Source organism: Anser cygnoides, chromosome 3 (assembly GCF_040182565.1).
Source record: "Anser cygnoides isolate HZ-2024a breed goose chromosome 3, Taihu_goose_T2T_genome, whole genome shotgun sequence".
NCBI classification, from domain to species: domain Eukaryota; kingdom Metazoa; phylum Chordata; class Aves; order Anseriformes; family Anatidae; genus Anser; species Anser cygnoides.
The window spans coordinates 99,528,808-99,541,679 of record NC_089875.1 but is presented as its reverse complement, the minus strand read 5'-3'; the positions used below and the strand labels follow the sequence as shown (position 1 = coordinate 99,541,679).

At 33.2% G+C, this 12,872-nt stretch overlaps 1 protein-coding gene across 7 annotated transcripts in view; it reads right to left on the bottom strand.

The window, feature by feature from the left end:
- The window catches only part of CSMD1 (CUB and Sushi multiple domains 1), a 1,150,295-nt gene that overhangs the window by 299,733 nt on the left and 837,690 nt on the right, over nucleotides 1–12,872 (bottom strand). The window lies entirely within an intron of this gene.

Sequence of the window (12,872 nt, the reverse complement as noted above, 5' to 3'; positions counted from 1 at the left end):
TTGTTGTTACAGTATACAAACAACAAAATAAATAAATGTGTTCTTTTCAGTGAAAATGATTAATCAACTAAAATTTCACAGAAGTGTGTTACAGAGTCTTCATGGAAATTTTCAACCATCTATTTCACTTTGCATAGATAGCGTGGAAATCTCAGGTGGAAAAATCCATTTGACATTTTGCTTTTAAAGTTTCACACTCAGAAGAAAAAGAAAAAAGGCTGGTTTATGCTGGGGGCACAAGAGAGGAGGAGAGACCCTGATGGAGTCTAACTCTACTACGCCACTATTAACTGTCCAATTGAAGTGAAAGGAAAAAGATCAAAACCAAAAACTAACATACAAAGTCCTGTGGTAGTATGAAGAACTTGTGAAATATTCCAGACAAGACCTTTGATAAATACTATAAATATAAATAATAAAAGTTGTCTGATTTCTACATGCATTTACAATTTGATACAGTACACATACAAAGGAAATGGTAGAGTGACATTAGGTTTCAGTTTGGAAAGGAAAGTCCTGGATGCGGACTAGGGTGATGCCTACAATGCCTTTCTTTATTACATTTCATCCTACACAGAGATTGTATGTGTTGCTCATAGTACATTTGTGTAGCTTTAGTTAAGATACCATCCATTCCAAACTTTTTTTTTTTTTTTTTTTTTAATTAAGATAATCTTTTTATGGCTTCTAATATGAAGCAGAGGACTGTGATGTGGTAGCATGGGAAAGTATTCATTATACAACATAACAGTGAATGGCAATGGCTTTAACTCATTGCAACAAACATAAAAACAAAATGTAAATATACATCTTAGTGGTTCCTAACAAGGTGCATGTTCTGGTGAAAGCACCCTAATATTCCATACAAATATCTATAGCACAGAGAAGCAAATAGACCAGATACACTCAGTTTATTTTATATAATTGCAATCTTAGCAGATAAGAAGACAATCACAACAAATATGTTGTGTCCACTTTCCTTGAGCACTTTTTGAAAATGAATGGAAAAAAAAAAAAAAAGCTTTCTTTGACTTACATTTCTTGCTAAAATCCTTTAAAATTTATCTTTTTTTCTCTATATACTGCTGTTAGAAAAATAGCAAAATAGAAGCCTATGGAAGTGCATCGAAGCAGTGGATTATGTTTTGAACTGAACTCAACTGTTTATCATAATATTTGGAATCACAAATCCAAAAAAGTGCAGTTGCAAGCTGAGTAAGTTTGAGAAATGATACTGAAATTCAGTAATGTTTATATGGCATAGTAATGCAAAACAATAGAAGCATTAACAGATTCAAAATTTTATAATGTTGTATCAGTCAATAAAAGGTGACTGTACAAAAACTTCTTTTGCAAACTATTTCACGCAGAGGCAATAAAAACATTAGAGAATAAAAAGCGCCAATAAATGTAAGACTTGGAAATGGCAGAACCATTAAGACAGCACGTAGGGTGCTGCAGATGATAGGAAAAAGCCAAAAGGTTTGTGTGCTCTTAGTTCTATGAGGATGGTTATGCAAGTGCACACATGCTGATACCACCCTACAGCATCTAAACAAACCCAAATATAGTCACTTCCTGAGGGAAATCATCATTTTTTTTTTTTTCCTTTCAAAAGAGAGGACAAACAGATCAACAGGCATATCTAAAGACACTGACTGAAACCAATCTGCATCTGTCTCTACAAGGAGTCGTGTACTTCATTTATTTTATATATTATAACTGATATTGCTTGTATAGCAGTAAAACTTTTATTGCTTTATTATGTGTCCTAACTGTAATGATTTTGTTTCGAAGTAAATAGTACTCTGCTTTCTAAAAGTTCCTTAACCACTAAGGCAGTCTTTCAGACACTGGAAGGAAAAACAAAGGGACCTTAAAAAAAAATATATATATATATATATAAAATAATATCAACTCTACAATTGATTTGTAAAGAAATTGCTGCTTTAAAATCTTTCTATGAAGAGTATAGCATTTCCTACTCAAAAAAGGATTGTCCATGCCTGGAAAGTCAGGGTAGAGGATGGGGTACAAAAGAGTAGATTCCTGGTCTGTAATTAAATGAAGAATTATTACAAATGCCATGTGTTTTTGTTTGTTTCTTTTTGCAAGATCATATTACAGACTGAAACTGTGGCCAGTGCAGGTCATTTGTACTGCTGTCCAAATTTAATTCATTTTTGAAACTATACCATGTTAGTTACTACATTAATATGTTTTTCACCTACGATCAGCATATACTTTATAGCCTTATCTCCATAAACAGCCTATTTAATGTAGTTCATTACTTTTCAAATTTAGAAATCTTCATTCTATGAGCTATGTTCAGAAAATTCCAAGACTACACACTTTAGAAGATCCATTTTCTGGTCAATAAAACTGAATAATATTATACACTCAGAAGAGTGTTTAGATGTAAAACCAACATTCAAGCACACACAATACCAAATTAGGGGGTCATTATATCTTTTTGTTAACCTAGTTCAGCAATTCAGATATTTAATACTCTGAATGGGTCTTATTTTTACATAATATCATGTATATAACAAATATATTACAAAAAAAGGCTTAAAATTGTTCTTGTCAATATTTTGAATTATGAGCTATCATTTTTTAAATTGCACAGAAAGATAAATCTTTATAAATCATTATTTTATCTTGAATAATAATAACCTGCTTTCATCTAAATTGCTAATAAAGCAAGAGAGCATTGTAAAAAGGCTGCTCTGGAGGATATGCTGACTTTGTAACAGGTGGAGGTGTTTGCATGTCAAATCAATTTTAGTCAACGTGTGAAATTAATGTCTGTTTATGAGCTGAATGGATAAATCACACAGCGGGTGAAAGGACTTGGAAAGAATAAAGTATTGAAGAACTTTGAAACAACTCTTTAGTGAAACAAACCTTTTTTTTTTTTTTGACAGAGTATTTTGCAAATAGGTATCTTTGTGTCTGAATGAAAAAAAAAGTGTCTGCATTTCCCATAAATCTAAGATTTAGAAGCATATCGAAAGCCTCAACAAAATCCTAAAAATGCAGACTGATTTTAATGAGATAATAGTAAGCTTTCAGTTGAGTTTAGAAGATGGAAAAATGCCTATGTACAGGAAATTCCAAAAATATTTGGTCTCAACAACAGCAAAAATGAATCCATTTTATGAAAATATCATGAAGTTCATAGCATTAAATTCCAGTGTAGCTTTAATAAGGCATCACTTTTACAAAACAAACATACTGGGAATTGGTGGAGGTGGTCTACAGTGAACTGGACCAGGCCTCCAAGGATCTAGATGGCATCCGGAGCAGGCATAGGTTCGCATGAAGCGCACCGATATCATACACCAGCATCCTAGCAATAATGGACTGGACGAGTGTCAAGGCACCATCTGTGCATATAGACCAGCCTGCCAGCTCCAGTGATTCAAAGCAAATCGATTCTCCCCACTTTGACCCTAAGGCTTGCATCTCAGCTGTGGGAAGACTGTCCCACCAGATCTGGCTACTCGAATGAAAAGTGGAGAATCTTTCTTTCTCCTTGTCCCTACCAGGTTAACACACAAAACACACACACACAAACATACCTGTAAGTACAAAAACAAACAATAATTTTGCAACAAAGTTACCCAAATTAATAATATGAAAAACTATTTAGGAAACTAAACAAGAGGTATTAAGTAATCTGGGTACTGATATAATACTACACGTGTAGACTTGTTATTGAATAAACAATATCTGAAAACATAGCATTTTTTGCTAAGAAACACCAAAAGAAACAAAGTTTTTATAGAGACAGCACAGAGCTATTCTTTGAAATGTGTAAAGAAAGAAAAAGTTGGTGCACCATTCTTTCTCTTCCCACTGTGACCTTGCTGTGCAAGTGCTTTCTTCCTAGATTGTTCTTAGGCCAGCTACTCTGCCTAAATCTCTACTACTAAATAGAGCGAGGAACAAGAATGAGCTTGAACACTGGAGCTCCAACCACCCATACTTCGTAAACTCTATCATGCTTCCTGATGATGCCTACCGGCATTCTCTGAGACATGATTCAGGGGACAGCAAGCACTAAGGACCACTCCCCAGTGGACTGTATGGACAACACTGCATTAGAATTTCATTCCTATACTCTAGTCACTCAGCACTACTCCACAGGCTTTATATCTTCAGACATGCCTCATCACATCCCAAATTGTGATACATACTTTCAGTTTCATGCTATGAAAACATGAATCATGGCCTGCAATGCAGCATGCATTAACACACTGAAATAACAACCTCTCTCCTACCCCAAGAGGCATACAAACATACTCACACACACGATTTGTCTGTGGGTAAACAAGACCCCTCTGCAGGACCATGTTACATGGATATATCCTCAGCACAAGAAGACAGCCCCCAGCTACATTCTATTTAGAAATACAAGTGCAGTCTCAAGGTAGTTTCTGGGTTGCAGCAAACTCCATGTCATCTCTTATGGCTCTTTAGAGAAACAAACAAACAAACCCTGTTTATTCCCTCTTCTCGTAAGGGGTCCCCTGCCCCTGCTGTGGTGTCAGGCTCCGTCTGGCTCTGTGCATTCCCTCTCTCTGAGCCAAGCCCTGCCTGCATAATAGAAAATCATCACGATAAGGGATGTTCAAGTGAAGCTGTTTTCCTTCTTATAAATCATTTCTTTTTCTTTTTAACGATATACAAGTTAATAACATACAGCAAATAGTTAACAAACAAGGTATCAGCAGTTTCCTAGGTTATTTCTCACAAAATTATCATGAAAGAGCCAATTTTAAAGGTTGTTTGTTTGCTTGTTTTTATGGCAGACAGCTACCCTGCCAATCAGCACTTTTTCTTTATCTGATATTGCCATGTATGATTTTAGTGTATCATATAATATAAAATAGATTTCCAGTGATAAAAGTATATAGTCTCTGTTTGTTGGCTGTGGAATTGGAAAAACTGTTATGTTATGGATCAGTAAAAATATTTACTATATCAAATGATTAACAGGGTATTTTTGTCACTAAATAGAAAGAGGAAAAACTCATATGTCCCTTATTTCTAATAAAAATAAATGCAAGTTGAAGTGATTTTAAAGTTTTACAGAAAATGTTCAGAATTCATTCTGGAGTGTGCAGTGTATTCTGATACACATATAAGAAAACCACAGCATGAAGAATGTTGGGTAAATTTTGAAATGAAACAAGAATCAAACCCTTTGAAATTATGGAAAACCTTGTAATTAATTTTCAGAAATACTATATATTTCAGAAGTAATATATACTTCTACAGATGCAGAATAAGAATAAACATGCAGGTAGTGGTGACTTTAATAGTAATCCATCAAAGGGTAATAATGTACATTCTACATAGAAAATAAAAATGAATCTTTTTGTATCACATCAAAACTAATACATGCAATGCAGTTTAAATATCTATAAATGCATAAATATGTATTTTTACTTTTTTAAAACTTGATGTCAAGAAGACTTAACTATAAACAAGATTTTGTGTATGTTCTCTTTTTAGGGAAATTTGTCAAATAAACATGTTTCACCAGCATCTCATGAGAATGAAGGCTTAATATATTTTTATTTATTAAACTATTCTGTACTGTTTCACAAAAAATAATTATTTATGGTGACCTTGAAGTGCTGACACTATGCATATACATATAGAAAATCTTGTGCCAGTCAAAGCACTCCTAGAGCACAAGATTAACTTTGATATTTGCATCATAAATACAAAGTGGTTTATTCATTTTTCGAGTTTTGATGGTTTAGAAAGATGTATTTTTTTTCTTATTGTGCCAGATAAATATTTGCCTCAAGGAAATTGCTTTTTTTTTTTTTCCTTCTGTTTTTCAGTAGATGGCAATAATATTGCATTTTCCTTTACAGAGGCAAATTAAATATTTAGCAAGATTTCTAAAACAATGTTTTCTTTATAAGTTTATTGGCTTCATTGATAAGCTATCATCACCTTTAATATCACATTCATACATTCTCCAGGAGGATATACTTAAAGAAAATGTAAATGTTAGAGAAAAAAATAGAGTCAAAAGTGTGTCAGCTACCATATCATTTAAGCAATTCATTTGTTACCACTGCAAAAAGGATGATTTCTTAAAGTAATATAAACAGGAAAATAATACTTAACATAAGTGGCAACACTGAGGAAGCAATATGAATGCTTGTCTTACTGCTCATTTGAAATCTAGTTGTTGATTTTAAAAACAAGAACACAGGTGTCATGCATCAAAACACTTCCTAAATAGAGGACAGGCTCAGGGCTTGATCCTTCTAGTGAAAAAAATAAAGAAAACTATCACAAAAATCAAATACTAATATAAAAATTATCATAATATTGCTCAAAAAAAAAAAAAAAACTGTTGCTGTTTAGCTGTGATGTATCTTTCTTTTAGACCATCATTTGCAGAAACTCTATACATGATGGAGGATGCTTAAGACCGCCAAACAAACAACCTCAGTTGTTGATTTTAACATGATGCTCTGCATATTTCACCACGTTCTGAAATACACTATACATATTACTAATCTCTTACAATTATTTTGGCTTGTAAAGAAGTGAAAGGATTATCATCACAGGTAATGTAGGTGGAAAGCTAAGGTAATGGAGCAAATGCTATAGCATCTTCTATAACAAAAACAACTATTTAAAAGAGAGCTAAGTGGGGAAGTTTTAAGTGGTATAAAGTTACTGCATATTTCCGTTTACTTAAAATAATGAAGTTGTTCTATCAAACTTTTAAATGAGCTATATCTGCTAAGAAGACTATGACTTTTTTCAAAAACACAGTCAGTCACTTCAGACTCCCTACATACCCATTGTACAGAAAAAGACCCATCTAAACCCAACCCTCTGGTAATCAGATCCAAGGGAACGGCATGAAGCCGTGACTGGGGAGGTCCAGGCTGGATGTCAGGGAAAGGTTCTTCACTGAGAGGGTGGTCAGGCACTGGGACAGGCTCCCCAGGGCAGTGGTCATGGCACCAAGTCTGATGGAGTTCAAGAAGTGTTTGAACAATGCTCTCAGACATATATTTATAAAATAAATAAATACTAAAAATTAGGTAATGCTTACATTTAACTCTCATTTACATCATCTTCTTTCTTAGAAAACGTCAGCTTTATTTTTAGATTTTTTTGCTTTCTAGCCTTTACAAAAAATATAACATTAACGTTGTTTAAAAATATGATTGTAGTAAACCTTTAATTAAATTTTAATTAGAATCTGGAAGTAACATTTATGTTAAAGTCAAGCATACTGAATAATTAACCTGAATGAAAAGCTATATAACATTTTCCTTTCTACAATACAATAAAAGTGTTTGAACTATTTTCTACATGGAATGTGTTTAATTATGATGTAAAACTACTTTCCAGAGAAGCTTCACTAAAAGAATAATCTTCACTGGCTGAACTAAAAGACAACAATTCTCTCTTATTCACTGACAACATGTTATTGTTGCAATGCGTAATATTTTTATACAGAGGCAAATAAAGACTTTCAACTCCTGGTAAGTTTTAACTTGTTGAGCCTATCACTGAAACAACATGAATGCACATATGTCAAATCAGACTCAGCTGTTGTCTCGAGGGGAAGGGAGAGGAAGGCTTCCCATTCACAGTCATGTCATATAGTTAAGAAAGAATACATGCTGTATACTGTTAAGCCACATGTAAAGTATTGAGGGTACTTAGATTTATCCTTTGTCTTTTTTCTTCTTTTTTTTTTTTTTAATGCTGAAGCTCAAATATTGTAGCACATTAAAAAAGGTACTCTTCAATAAAATGACAAAATTCAAAATGCACAGATATATCAGCCAGCATACCACACTTTTTCCTGCATACATATTCTTTTACAGGAGATTGAGAATCTCCACTATTAGCAAAAAAGATGGAATTACTTTCAAGGTTACATTACTAATACATTGCTTAAGCATTATAACTGAACATCTGTACAATAATCTGTAAACAGATTCAGACAAATAAGAGATATTGATTGTATGTCTGTGGAGCATAATTAGCATAAAGATATGAAGACTTGGTAGAAGACATAGGCAAGTGTCAAAGACGATGAAGACAGGATGTTAGAAGCAGAGTTATGTAATGAGTATAAAAGGGAAGAAAAGGTATAAAATGTATTTAACTTAAGAATTCATACTCACACTATTTATTTATTTATTTGTTATTTCTTTAATTTCAGAGGGAGAGAAAGACTTCTGCAGTGCTACAGCCTTACCCCTATTTATGTTCTACACTAAACATCTGTTGCTGGGAAAGAAAGTGGCATAGATGGAAATTTGATCTTACCTGCTATAACCTGCTAACCTATAAAAATTCAATACACTCAACCTATTACAACGTGTCACTATAATGTTATATTCCTCAAGTTCATATGTCTTTTCTAGATAGGAAAGTGAGTTCTGTCTGACACCCCAAGCACTGTACAAAGCTCAGGCAAAGATATTCTCCACTGTCAAAACTTATTTTGAAACTGGCTTGTTAATTATCTTAGAAAAAAATACAAATAAAAATTGAGTAAATTAAGAAAAGATGTGGAGTAAATTAAGAAGCTCAAAGTTTTCCTTGAATACCTTTTGAATACCTTATAAGGTGTTTTCTTTCCAAACATTACACTGTATGTTTCCCCAACTGCACATCTAATTCTGAGAGTCCTAAAAAAGCCTAATTCTGTTAATTGCTTTCAGCGTGTTTTATCACTCCTCCAAGAGGTAACACAGATTTATATCACTACTGATACTGCAATGACACTTATAAGAATCCAGATTTTATTTAAGCTAGTTGTGTGTTTGTAAAACCTACAATGGATAAGATTTAAGGTTTACTAAGTACTATAGCTGTACACAAAAAGACAGCTGGCATTTATCTGAGCAACTGAAATATGTATTTGAAAGTATTTTTCTACTAGTCTCAGGAGGAAAGAAGCATCTTCTTCCTAACAACAACATAATGAAGAGCTTAAAGATTTACTGCTCAGTTGAGCATCAATACAAATTAATGTTGTAAACATGACATTTTCAGCTGCTTGCAGGGGCTGATATACTTCCTGAAATCAGATATCTTAATAACGTCAAATTATCTAAAATGCTCAGGATTATATCATTGGGTCACCAGATTCGTTTTATAATGCTCTGATGGAACTAAAGGATAGGCAAATGAAGTAACTTCATTATTTTATAGTCATGTGAAGGCGTGAATAAAAAGTGAGTTCTAAACAGCAGATGTTGTTATACATGTTATCAAAAAGTCTGGAAGTCAAAAGGTAAAATATTTTTATCAGGCTGACAGGTTTATAGGCTTGAGCAGGAGAAAAATCCCGAGCTTAATAAAATTCTAAAGCATTTATGTCTAAAAGTTCAAGCTGACTGTGGCATCCGTTTCTGCATCAGTGTAGTACAGTTGATGGGAGTACAATCATGGAAGTGGTATAATGATCAGCCTGCTGCACAATCCACCCTCGACCTTACCAGACATACAGCACCTATTTTTAGTTATGGCACACGTGACATAAGTGAAATATGTCAAACTCAGGCACAGTTTTCACCTTATAGTTCCTTTTTTTGGCTGAGACCTAGGTGTTATCAGGAAGGTGCACAGAGCCAAACAACTTCTTGACTTGACATCATTGTGTGATATTGTTGCAAGGCATAACATGATATGCCCTGGCCTGGATATGCATGTCAATGGCTTTGTCTATCTCATCTACATAACAGGCAAATTGTTTGGATTTGTATTAAGAAATGTTTGAACATGAAAGAATGTCTGTATAGATGCTTTGATAAGCTTAGGTATGATATTACGACATGCCTTTCTGCTAGGACAGAAAGAATTCCTGGGCTTTTCACGGGAACTGTAGATACCGTCAGAGAATTCTTTCAGAAATTTACTGAACCACTCTGTTAAGAAGTTTAGGTACCTGTAACAGAGAATGAAGGACTTTCAGATACTGTCTATAAAATAGCTTCTTAAGGAAAGTAACCTTAGGTGCAGAATATTCTTCAGTATTTTTTGTTGTTGTTGTTGCCTTTTTTTTTTTAATATTAGTTAGTAATTTTTGGTTTAGTAAAATTAATATGGTTCCAGTATGGTTTATAAAGTTTAACAACAAAGTCAAAGTGGTTTGTAGCATCCTGCATTTTATTTATAAATAATGTACTTATGTATAGTTAAAATGACTTTTGTCCTTATAATACATGACAATTACGTTACAGAATAAATATCAAGGTGACTGTCATATTTCTAACTCAGAAGCTGTTTATCAGTTTTGTCAGTTTAGCAAACTAATCTCAATATTAATTTTGCCAACTGTGCTTTCCATAGCTCACATTCTACTGCATAGAGTGATACTATTCTTCTGTATTCAAAAATATTACTAGTGAGTATTTCCTGAGCATCTATGTCTTAAATCTTTCTTGTGGATCCAACTAGTGTAGAGTTGCATCTCTCAGAGAAATCTGAGAAACAGGAATACAGATAGCATGTTGTTTATACTACTACATATTTCTGACAGTAAGATATTTCTGAAGTTGAGCCAAAGAAGAGGTATAAGCATATGGAAAGAAATGTTATTCCCTTAGTCCATTAGGTAAACTGTAAACATTAGTAAATTTACCATTTAAATGACACATATCTGTAGTTAATCTGTAAAGCATATCATCTAATTTACAGTGGTCATTTCATGTCATTTTTAGGTGCATGTTCTCACGTGGGATGGGTGAGTAGAAGAATCAAAATTTCATAACCAATTTCATAGTTAAAGTGAGACAAAGCCCCGCTAATATGACAATTTTCTATAAACTGCTGTCTATGACATATTGTAAATATTAAATAAATAAATAAATATTAAAGTAAACATTTAAATATTTAATATTTAAATATTAATATAAACAATTAAATATTAATTAAAATAATTAAAAATATTAATTAAGATTAAAATAATTAAAATTAAAATTAAATAATTAAAAGTAATTGATTTTACTGTGATAGATACAGAACCAAAATTCAGCCAATCAATTGTAAAAAAATAGTAGGAAAGGAGGAGTCATGTTCTAATTGGAGCAAAACTCAAACGGGTAAAAAGAGGCTCCAAGAAGCATACGCTTTACTTAGCCTCTACAGACCACTTATCAGCCATCAAAGCCTGTAGTTTGCTTTCTTCTTAGCTAACTGCAATCACAAAGACAGTGACTTTGAGGTCACACGTCACAAACCATTAATTTTCCCATCATTAACATGAGATTCTATTTCTGGACAGGTTTTTTGACTGTTAAAGAGGAAGCAGAATCATTGAGGTATCCTTTGACATGACAGAGGTTTAAGATTTTACACTTGTCCAACAGCAGAAGATACATTGAGAGCACAGACAGATATAAGGATTGACAGTGGTTAAAAAAAAAAAAAGAGAGAGAGAGAGAGAGAGAAAAAAAATTCTAATAAAAGTGATGAGATGAGAGCATTGGTTATACAGTTATTGGTAAAACCAAGAAGTTATAATTTACCTAGAAATAAGACATTTCCCGTATTTCTGAGATTGTAAACATTTCATATTTTAAAATGCTGGAACTAATTTCCAAAACTACAAAAACACACAAATGGTTTTATAACAAGATTGGAAGGCTTTTGGCTTTCCAAGTGATAACAATATACTTCACAATAGGGATGCTACTACTAATATAAATTTCACAGTGTATATACTTCAGGTGTTTTCAAAAAGCCCCCAGGAGTTAGAGGTTGAACTCCATAAAGGAAATTAAGATTAATTTATTTTTTTAAATTAGGCAAATACATATACAAAAATAAAGTCTTTAGATTAGAAATCTCAGGAAGACTAACAATAGCAGAAAATAACGGAGCAGATAAATTTTAATTTTAATTTTTTTTTCTCAGAGAGATATGATAAGTTCATAATTTTGGGTTGAGGAAAAAATGCAAATTGACAGACATGTAACTTGTACCAGTACTTTCTTTCCACTATATACTCACACTTCCCACTTTATAGAATTCAAAAAACTGATTCTATAAAGAAAATACATTGTTTGAATAAACACAGCCCTTAAAAATTAAGCAAGTAAAAAAGATGAAATAGTGAAAGAAGGAATGAGAAGGGGTGGGATTAACTTAAATAAAAGAGTATGTCCTTGTCCTTAGGCAATACTACATACTTGAGCTGTATAACTGCATATGCTGAACGTGTTGCAGCATGATCCTTGGTCATACCATGATGTGATACCTTAAAGTCTTAGACATAGTAATGTTACAAGCCTGCATCTGTTTTTTTCTCTCAACTCTGTAACACTTCACTTAAGCAACAGTGACAGTTCTTCAAGACCCTCTGTGTGCCCCTGTGATGGTACTTTTTCCTTGTTGTTCTGATGTTTTTATTCTCACGGCCATGAACCTGCAAATCCCAATAGTTTTTTGGTGGATTCTCATCAGAAGTGATTGTCACTGTCGTGAGTATTACCCCTTCTTTCTCCTTCTCTTCATACTTATTTCATAGATTTCAACTCACATCAAAAAAACAAACAAACAAAAAAAAACACTACAGAATGTAATAATTATTATCCAATAATATGAGCACAAAAATGTAACAACTTATGAATATACAACATGACCTAATTAGCATACTGCCAACAATTCCATGAACGGAAACCATCAGTGGTGAGTTTGAGTTCGAAACAAGTATATAGTACTGGGGAAAAAGAATGGTGAAAATATCACCCTGTCATCACCACCACCTGCTTCAATGGACAGACCGTCTGTAGAAAGATACTGGTGTGAACACCCCATCTCTGCTTTCCTGGATGGCCACTGGGAAACATTTTCCCCTC